Genomic DNA, 10,177 nt, shown 5'->3' on the forward strand with positions numbered 1-10,177 from the left:
TATAATTATTTTTACAAAGAAATTTCTTACAGTTATTTTACTAACCTGATCTTCTTGTAATTAATTTTATTTTCACTACTCTTAATAATGTCTGAAATAACGTCAAATTTATTTTTATTTTAAGAAAAAAACTTGTTGTGATAATTTATATTATTATTCTTCATATTATAACTTTCTCTATAATTTTCTTCTCGCACTTTTAAAAAGGTTACACTTGTGTGTTGTAGTTTCTCGAAGTCAAATATTAAACTAACACCAACAGACAAAATGTCATTTTGATGTTAGGTTCTCACAACTAAAAAAAATTCAGTTTTTTGCCATGTGTCGAAAGGGTAATTCGCAGTTCGGTTTGGTTCGATTTTAAAGAATGGAGTCATCCGACCCGAACGCCTAATTTTAATTCTGTCACGGGTATGTTTATTTTCTATTTATTCTAGAAAATCTATTTTTTTAAAATTTTAATAATTTATCATGCAGTTTATCGATAACAGCCTATTATATACTTCAAGTATTTATTAAAAATTAATATACATATGTTATACAAGTATGTAAAGAACAAATAACTCACTTTACGATTATTGTTAAATGAAAACATAAATAATTTAACAACGAGCAATATTATCATTCAAATTAAAATAACTTAAATTCAGGAAAACAATTTGATGATCGACAAGTATAGATATTATAGTTTGCACATACGTTATTCAGAAATAAGACATGGGGACGTTACTAAGTTCACACATCTCGGGTAAGTTTGACTTTCAAACGATTAGGTCAGACCGAGCTTACCTATTTTGACTGCTTTTAAACCGGAGCACTCTGCAATTGACCGGTTAGTTCCGGTGTTGTACCGTATGGGACCCAAAAAAGGGACCGAACCAAGTTTAAATTCGATTCCCCTATTTCTCGGTCAAACTGGCCTGTCCAGTGCAATTTTACTAACTACTGTGAGACACCAACAAAGTTATTCGTAAAGGGTCTGGCTGCAAGGAAACCATTGTTATTCGAACCGGATTGGACCAGCCGGTTAAAGCAGAAAATCAATGAACCGGAAGCATATTCGCTCTGACCGGATATTTAGATCGCACAACGTAACCAACCGAAACGAAACGGTCAGGCTGGAATTTAACCGGTGAAGCTAGATGAGGACCGCTCTGACCAGACCGCTTGAAATTAAACTTTCACGAAACGTGTGGCCTAGGGTTCCACCCCCTGTCTTCATGGAAAAAGAGCATCTTTCATATCCACTGAGCTATCATGCACGTTACTAACATATATACAAATTATAATATATATAGGTATGTTTCATCAAATAGTTTACTTCGATTTAACTTATTTTAATCTTACTCGTGAAGTCACTCATTCTAAAATTAATTATACTTTTATTTACCAATGCTAACAAAGTCACTTATTTTTTCTTTTCATAATAATAAAATATTCATTAACATTATTTTTAAGTAAATACTTATAATATATAATAGTATAATATATATAAACGAATTAACAAATTATTCAAATTTTAAAATAATAGTTTTTTTACATGTAAAAACAAATTAAAAAAATTTACGATGGAATAAACTTCAGAACAAACTTATCATTCATGTTCTATATTATTTTAGAATAGTTACATATTCAAAAAAAATATTAAATTACGTATTTTAAAGTGTAATTTTAAATTTTTGAGTATTTTCTAGTTTTTTTTCCTATAGTGCAAGGCCAATCGGTTCAATCAGTTACCACCGGTTGAACCAATAATCCATTGACCAGGTGGTTTGACCGATTCTATCACCGATTCCGTTCTGATATCTATGAAAGAAACAATTACTTACTACTAACACAATAATATTTTGACGTGACACAACAAGAATGCCTCCCCATTTTTTTAATAAAATTCCATACTACTCTGATAACAGATAACTTTAATCACAATACTAACACTAAATTAGAAAAACATTAATAAAATTTCAATAAACTTTCTATTTCCATTAGTGAATAACAATGCCATTCCATAATCAATATGTACTTAAACCTATCGTAACACACGCACTACTCTTTAATTTAATGTTCGTTATCTTCATGTCGGCCGTTACGGGTGTAAGTAAGCAAACCGACCTGGAATGTACTGCAACATTGTACAGGCGTTTACCTAGCTGCGTGATAAACAGGAAAAGTAGGGTTTATCTGGTCTTCTTCGGGTTAACCCGATCAGGTCGGCTCGGTTTTCCCATGTCTCCCTAAACACCAAATCGAGCAGAACCGTTTTCAACTTGTGTGCCAAATTGTCTTGCTTGTTTTCGTTTGTTAGTCATTTTTTCGTTCGACGCAATTTATGTTTGAAATTGAACTACAGTCATTCGAATCAATTACATTTGACTTGCTACTAAAAATTCTAAATCAAATTCATTAAATTCAGTTTGCATAGAATTATTGAACGAGACCTCCTACTTACGTTTTCGCTTTGTGGGAATTCATCTCACTTTAAACTTTTTTGGGTTTATACGGGTGAATTACCCACACAAAAATCACCTCACCTTTTCACTCAAAACAAACAAAGGTAGCTCCACCAGTGTTACTAAAACCGGTCTGGACTTGCGGGTTCGATCGAAAAATCGGTAAAGCTGAAATTATACTGGTCCAGTTCGATATTTAGACCGTGTAAGACAGAGAACTAATTCGAAATAGTTAAATCTGGAGTTAACCCCTCAAAAATCAGTAATGCCCGGTGAAAACCGGTATGACCAATTCGCTTGGAATTGAAAATTTGTTCAAAATGCTAGAGGCAGGGTTCCAACCCTTACCCTCATAAATGGGGCTGCCATATGCTCTTTATATATAGCAGGTCCATTTATATATATATATATATCTCAAATAATTTATTTTTATTTGATTTATTTTAATTTTAGTTATAAACTCATTCATTCTTAAATTAATTATATCTTTATTTAACAATAATTATAAATTCATTTTTTTTAAATTGTATAATATCTATTAATATTATTTTTCAATAAATACTTGTACTATAATAGTATAATAAACATAAACTGATTCATAAATTATTAAAAATTTCAAAATGATAGTTATTTTAATATAAAATCCAAAATAAATATATTTATCATAGAGTAAAAATAATAAAATATTAATTGTTCTTGTTCCATATTGTTTTAAAATAGATTGATATTCTTAAAATGTTAGTTAAAATATGTATTTTAAATTTTAATTTTAAATTTTTTACTATTTTTTTCTTTACGAAGGACCGAGTCAACCTGTTCAACCAATAATTTACCGGTTCAACCAATGATCCAGTGACCCAATAACCTAACCGATTCGATCACCAGTTTGGTTGTAATAACTATGACCTCCATGTAGTAACCATAGGATTGTTAAAATAAAATAAAAAAGAAACTTATTATTTTCCAAAACCCCATTTTTCATCTTTAATTTCCCAAATCAGATTTTCTGTAATATTTAGGGCGAATTCGCCTAACCTTGGTGAACTCCACTTCAATTCTTTCCAAAATCCACGAAAACTCTAATTTCTAAGCCATTATTATCGTATCCAATAGTACATACAGATACACAAAAATACACGGACAACAAGCATGACTTCTTCAACATTGTTGGCGACAATGGCAACTATTTTCATAGTCTCAAAAAATGGGAATAAGCCATATTTATCAAGGATTTTTTTTATTATTAATAAAAAAACTATTATTTCCCCTATAAAAATGACATATTACTATGTTCCATTATGTATTTCTACGGATTCTGGAGATGATAACGGTTGCCATTGTCTACTGTGAAGCTTAAAAATTTGCGTTAGCCATTTTTTTTTCAAATTTGAAGTGGAGTTCGCCGGGAGATTAGGCGAAATCTATAAAAAAATGTATTTACGAAATTAAAGTTGAAAAATAGGGTTTCGAAAAATAATTATTTTCTATTTTATTTTAAAAAAAATCTAGTAACCATATTATTACCCCATGGGTGCATCAGTTTTTTTTTTTTTTTGGACGGGGGTGCATCAGTTCCATTCCATAGGAGTTTCCCTTTTGGACCCTTTCTCTTTTTCATTTTTTTAACTCCTTGGATAAAAGAATAACAAAAAACCGCAACAGGAAGCTTAGTTTTTGGTAACACAAAGTCCAGCCCAATCAATTGATACGTTTGCACAGCGCCAGCGCCGTTACGAGAGTTGCAAGCCAGCCATGACGCATGACGAGCGCGCCTAAAACAAGCCTGTCCCACCGCCTCCCTGTATCTCCACACCTTAGACACGTGTCCCCAGGCATTCACGCAGAAACTTGGCAGAAGGAATAAGGGAATATCTGTATACATGTTGATCTGTATACTATAATTATCCTATATATATATATATATATAAAGTGAGAGGGAGAAATATTGCTCAGTAAAGGAAGATAGAGAATTATTATTGTTGTTGTTATGTGTATTCCTTTTGTCCCGTATATACTTTTATAGGCATACAAAATTTTTTTTTCAAATTTCATTAATATTGTTTCGTCTATAACTTACTTCTTTTTAATATGGAAAAACTCAGCCGCTCATATTAATGGTCATCCACATCATATACTTATCTTAACAGTAAACAATTTCTGAAGCTAGCAATTTCCTAACGAGAAAGTTTGAGTGGTCAATCTATTTTTAGTTAATATGTGATTAACAATGTTATTTTTACTCAATGTTATTAATATATTCTTTTGGATAATAAATATATTTATCGTAGAATATTGAAAAAATTGAATAGAAAAGTAATAACAAATAGATAACATATAACAAGAAGATATGATTATTTTACTATTTCTGATTTGGTTCATGATTATTGTAATTAAGGAGAAATGATAAGATATGATTACGGTACATCATCTCTTAGGAGTTCTTCAGTGCCGTCATTATTCATGAGGTGAGCCTCTACTATTTTTATGATACGAGAAAAGAACGAAGATAAAATAATAATCTCTTATCTTGCATTCAGGTTTGATTTTAATTTTATGATTATGAAAAAAAATTCGTTTAAAATTTTATGAATAAGATAGAATTTTAAATAGGGTAAATTATCAAAATCGCACCTAAATTTTTAAAACGTTAACAAAATTAACCCTCATTTTTTTAGCGACAAACATGTTCTCAAATTATAAAATGTGACACAAATTAAAAAAATATTTTTTTTGTAAGTAAGAAATAATTTTTGTATTTGACAAATCATGTATACATTTAACTCAAAATTTTATAAGAATATTTGGATAATTATTTAGAAAGTATATACTAAAAATTGGATAAATATTCGATCTCCATACATATTTTTTTTATTTTTTAAAAGTATTTTTGGTCAATAATAAAAAAAATTATAAAAAATATACTCAACATAAAAATAATAAATTTTAAAGATAAAATTATCTCAGTTTTCTAATAATGATTGTAAAAAACGTATCAAAATCCAATATATAAAGTATGTTTTGAAATTATATGTTTAACGTTACACTACAAGAAAAACAGTGAGTATCGCCAGGTTTACCAGCGATAAAGGCGCCAAAATTCGTCAGGTTAAATTATTACCAGTGGATTTACGTTTCTGATGGTGAATTTGCCGGTAATAATTGAAGAAAATCAAAAAAATATGCACATAAGTTAGGATCGGATTTACCGTCGGATAATCCACGGGTAAACTCATTTTGTGAAATGTTGCATTTTGATGACTCGCAATGATTTACTGTCGGATTTATCCCACGGTAAATCTGATGGTAATTTTAATTTGCCCTAAATTCAAAGTGCGAATGCTCTCCCCCTTCATTTCGAATCCGTCTCTCTCTACCCTTTCTTCTCCCACTCTCTCTCTAACCCTCTTCTTTCCTGTCGCTCCATCAACCCCACCATCAGCCCCGCCGCCGTCTCCTCAATCCATCTCTCTTTCCCTTTCTTCTTCTACTATCTCTCTAACCTTCTCCCTCCCCAAGCCACCGCTCTGTCAGTCGTGCCGCATGTCAGCCCCTCTGCCGCATCCTCTCCGGTAGTCCCTTTCCCTCTCGCTGCCATCCACTTCTGCCAGCCGCCACCAACAGCGCCGGCCACCACCAACATTCTCTCATCCACCTCTGTGCAAGTCTGTATTTTCCAGTGAATAAATTTCTATTTTTGTTTTCGTTAAATTTAGGATTAATTTAGGTTTTAGTTGTTAATTAGTATTGTGATTTAGTTAGAAATAAATTTTTTGTTTAGTGAATTTATGTGGTTAAGATAGGATTAAATTAGGTTATTAGAATTTTATGAGTAATAATGCTATGATGTGATATTGATGTTGTTGTGCTGTTAGTTTTGAATTGGAATTGAATTTAGTAAATTAGTGATGCTCAAACATAAATGCATATATTTCACATAGTTTAAGTTATTCTGTTCAAATAAGCACATTATTGCTAAATGTTTGTGAAGTTAGAATATGCACTTACCTCTTTTGTTTTATTTAATTTCAACGGATAATGTATTTCAATGGATCAACTTGTAAAATACGCCACATTCATTTTACAAGTTGATTAAGCTTACTTTTATACGGGTTAATTTTTGGTCTATAACTAATTTTATCTATGTAATTAAATAATTAATTCTCTATCATTCTAGTACTTCTTTATTTTATGCATAGTCAGTACAATTAATTATATTATATTATTTGTTATAATGTATATTACATTTTATTGTTTTCAAGTGTTATTATTATTATTATTATTATTATTATTATTATTATTATTATTATTATTATTATTATTATTATTATTATTTCTTGCATGAGTCAATAGTCAACAAGTTGATTAAAGACTCCGATAACAATTCACATTAATTTTCAATATGTTTTAAGAGTGAAAATGACAGTATATTAAAAAAATCAAATATGAGATCATTTTAAATGACTTATGGATGACTTTTTATTTTCATATGGACAAAATTATACATGTAGTTTATATATTGCTAAATTTTGTGAAGTTAGAATGTGTACTTACCTCTTTTATTTTATTTAATCTCAACGGATAATGTATTTCTTTAACTAAGTTTAACGTAGTTTATTTTGATTAAGCATTTTGAATGATGTTCTGAATATGTTTAGCACATTTTTAATTAGTATGCTCTTTGCAGACATGACGATAGGTAGATGTGTTGTGGATCAGCCTAGTAGTCGTGTTTGTGGTCGTGGTAGAGGAAAGGTTTCCGCTGGTACCCCTGGGAATTCTGGATGCTCTCCCTCTACTCTGACTACCCTGGTGATGTCATAGGTTGTAGGTGCATCAAAACAGCCGTTCATCACGGTGCCTAACCCCAACTACGTCCCTGCGTCTACAGCGACGACGCTGTTGGGAATAAGGAGTATGACCACAATCCAATCAATCATGTATCAAATAATTTGTTATTGTTATTATATTAAAATGTTAATATAATAAGGTCCTTGATTAAATTTAGAGATTTATCATTGTAATAGTGATCATAATATTGAGAGATAAATCTTTTATAATTTAATCTAAATTGTTCTTGGTCATAGGATTATTAAAAAGGACATTAATAATCCGGAAAGATCAATATATATATAATGGTCTTCATTGGATGAAGATTAATAGATCTCATTTATTAAATTATATATATAGATGGTGCATATAGAGATATGACCATTGAACTAACTCACTCTGAGAATTCCTAATAGTTATAATTACCGCATATTTGTCAATAGGATATTCTAAGGATGAACATAGTAATAGAGTTTTCTTTAACCTGCAACTATCATAGTAATTAACAATGTATTTATTATACTTTGATTTCGGACACCTAATACCCTAGAGTGCTAGTTGAATGGATATTGGGTATGATTTAAATACTTGAAGAATTAATGATTAGTCAATAAGGAATTTGTCAACTCTTGGTAAAGAGTTTGAGCTCTATGATTATAATGACTGAGATGAATAAAACCTTGGCTTAGGGATTGAATGAATGAAGAAATGAGTTTCTTAAGTCATTCACAATTCATTATAATAATGGTAACAAGTTAGAGTTTAACAGTTAAACCATACTCTAAGGGTTAACCAAGAGCTGGAAAGATGGAAGGAATTATACTTTGTTCTTCTAAGGTTCTTAGGAAAAATTTATTACTTCATACTATCGGGTCGTTGAGGAGTGTTGCTAGACTCCAACCTTGATTAGTAAATTTAGTATGACAAATTTACTACCCGCTTAGTATTGAACCTATGGGGTCGCACACTAACGAGTGTTCTAATCTTTACTGTAAAATTATTTAATTATTATTTTGATTTGATCAAATAAATAATTATAATAATTCAAATGGAATATTATTGTATTTTTTGCTAGCACTAAAAATATAATAATAATATGATAATTGAGAATATTAAATGAGATTTGAGAATAATTAATTATTCTATTTCTAAATTTGAATTATAAATTTAGATGAGATCCAAATCCATTATGTTTTAAATTGTTATGATATGATTCATAAAATTTGAAGGATTCAGATTTAGAATTTCAAGATATGATTTAAATTTGAATTGAGAATCAAATTTAAAATAAGTAACAAATCTCATACTATATATATGTATGCCAAGAGTAGAGGAAAGGCGAGAGAATAACAAGAGTTTTATTCCTTTACCTCTACATACATAAATGTATATGAGCCTAATTCTTGGAGAAGAATTTTATGGTGTGCAAAAAGTTGCAAAGAGGTTCTCAATTTAGATCAGTTAAATCCATTGGTCAAAGAGTTGGCAACAAAGGTTGGTCTCGGTGTGGATATGCATAGCACATTCGTACCATCAAAGGAGAAAGTAATTTTTACTAAAGCGTCTAAAGGTATTTAGATATGATCTATGTATTATTTCTAGAATAAAATTTAAGCACAAAATAGATCTTTAGGATTACCTTCTTTTCTTCCACTGCGTGTTATGAACACATGGTTATCCTTCTGTGGTATCAAAGCTTTGGCTTTTTTGTGTTTAAATTTTTTATTCCTATTTTCTTAAAGTTTGTGAATTAATAAGATTAATTCAAATTGTTTTTTAAGACTGTGATGTATTTATTTCCATTGAGATAGTTTTCTAATAAATTAATAGTTAATTTATTTTAATTATTTAATTGTGATTAAATTATCATTCTCTTAATATAAAAGTTATATTTATAATCAAATATTTTGTTTGATTTTATTTATATGTTAAATTTTATTGGAATTTTGATCACAATAAAAGGAATAAGATGCAAAATATCTTTTATTTGTTTTTATATATAAGTGTATATATTAAGAGTGTCAAATTTGATTTGATAGTTTTATAAGGCTAAATGTTAGTCTATTAAAAATCAAATTTTGATTTGATTGATATGTTTTGGACACTATAATTTTAGAAATTAGTTTTTCTAATATTCTTGATTATAAAGAGCGGCCTGACAACCAGGAGTTTTATTTTCAAGATAATAATCAGTATATACATTTGATGTATTAGGAATTTATTTTTATATTTTTAATAGACAACCTGGGAGTATAAAATTAATCTATGAGTACTGATGAAAAATTCTCTAACAATAGAGATAAATCCTAAAAGTTAGGAGATTGCCAAACAAATAAATTTATCTCTTGTTTACAAGGAGCAACCTGACAACCAGGACACTTGTACTCAAAGATAGAATTTATTTATGCATATCATGATGTATAAGGAGAATTAATTTTATGCTTGAACTTAGACTATCTAGGGGTATAAAATATAATCCAATTAAATAATTGTCTAACAACTAGATAATTATTTGGGATTATAATTATATAAGATACAATTTAATCATGTTTATTTGGAATAGATATGAGTAACAACTTGACAACCAAGATACCCATTCGTGATTCTAAATAATTTTACCAAAAATATAGATTTCTTGTTTACTTTCATATTTTAGATTTTTAAATATGTCCATATTTCGTATGACATACTTGAAAGTAACAAATTGGCTAAAAATTGAGAATTGTTCTTATGTATGAAAGGATTATCATGGACATGATAATATTCCTATTGAAATAATATTCTCCCATAAATTTGGTTATGGAATGGTTAGAAGTTGTGAAGAATTTGGAATATTGCTTTATTGCAACATAAGTTATTTTGACAACCATGAATTCTAATTTCAAAGACAACCTACTATT

Source organism: Arachis hypogaea, chromosome 11, assembly GCF_003086295.3.
Source record: "Arachis hypogaea cultivar Tifrunner chromosome 11, arahy.Tifrunner.gnm2.J5K5, whole genome shotgun sequence".
Lineage (NCBI taxonomy): Eukaryota > Viridiplantae > Streptophyta > Magnoliopsida > Fabales > Fabaceae > Arachis > Arachis hypogaea.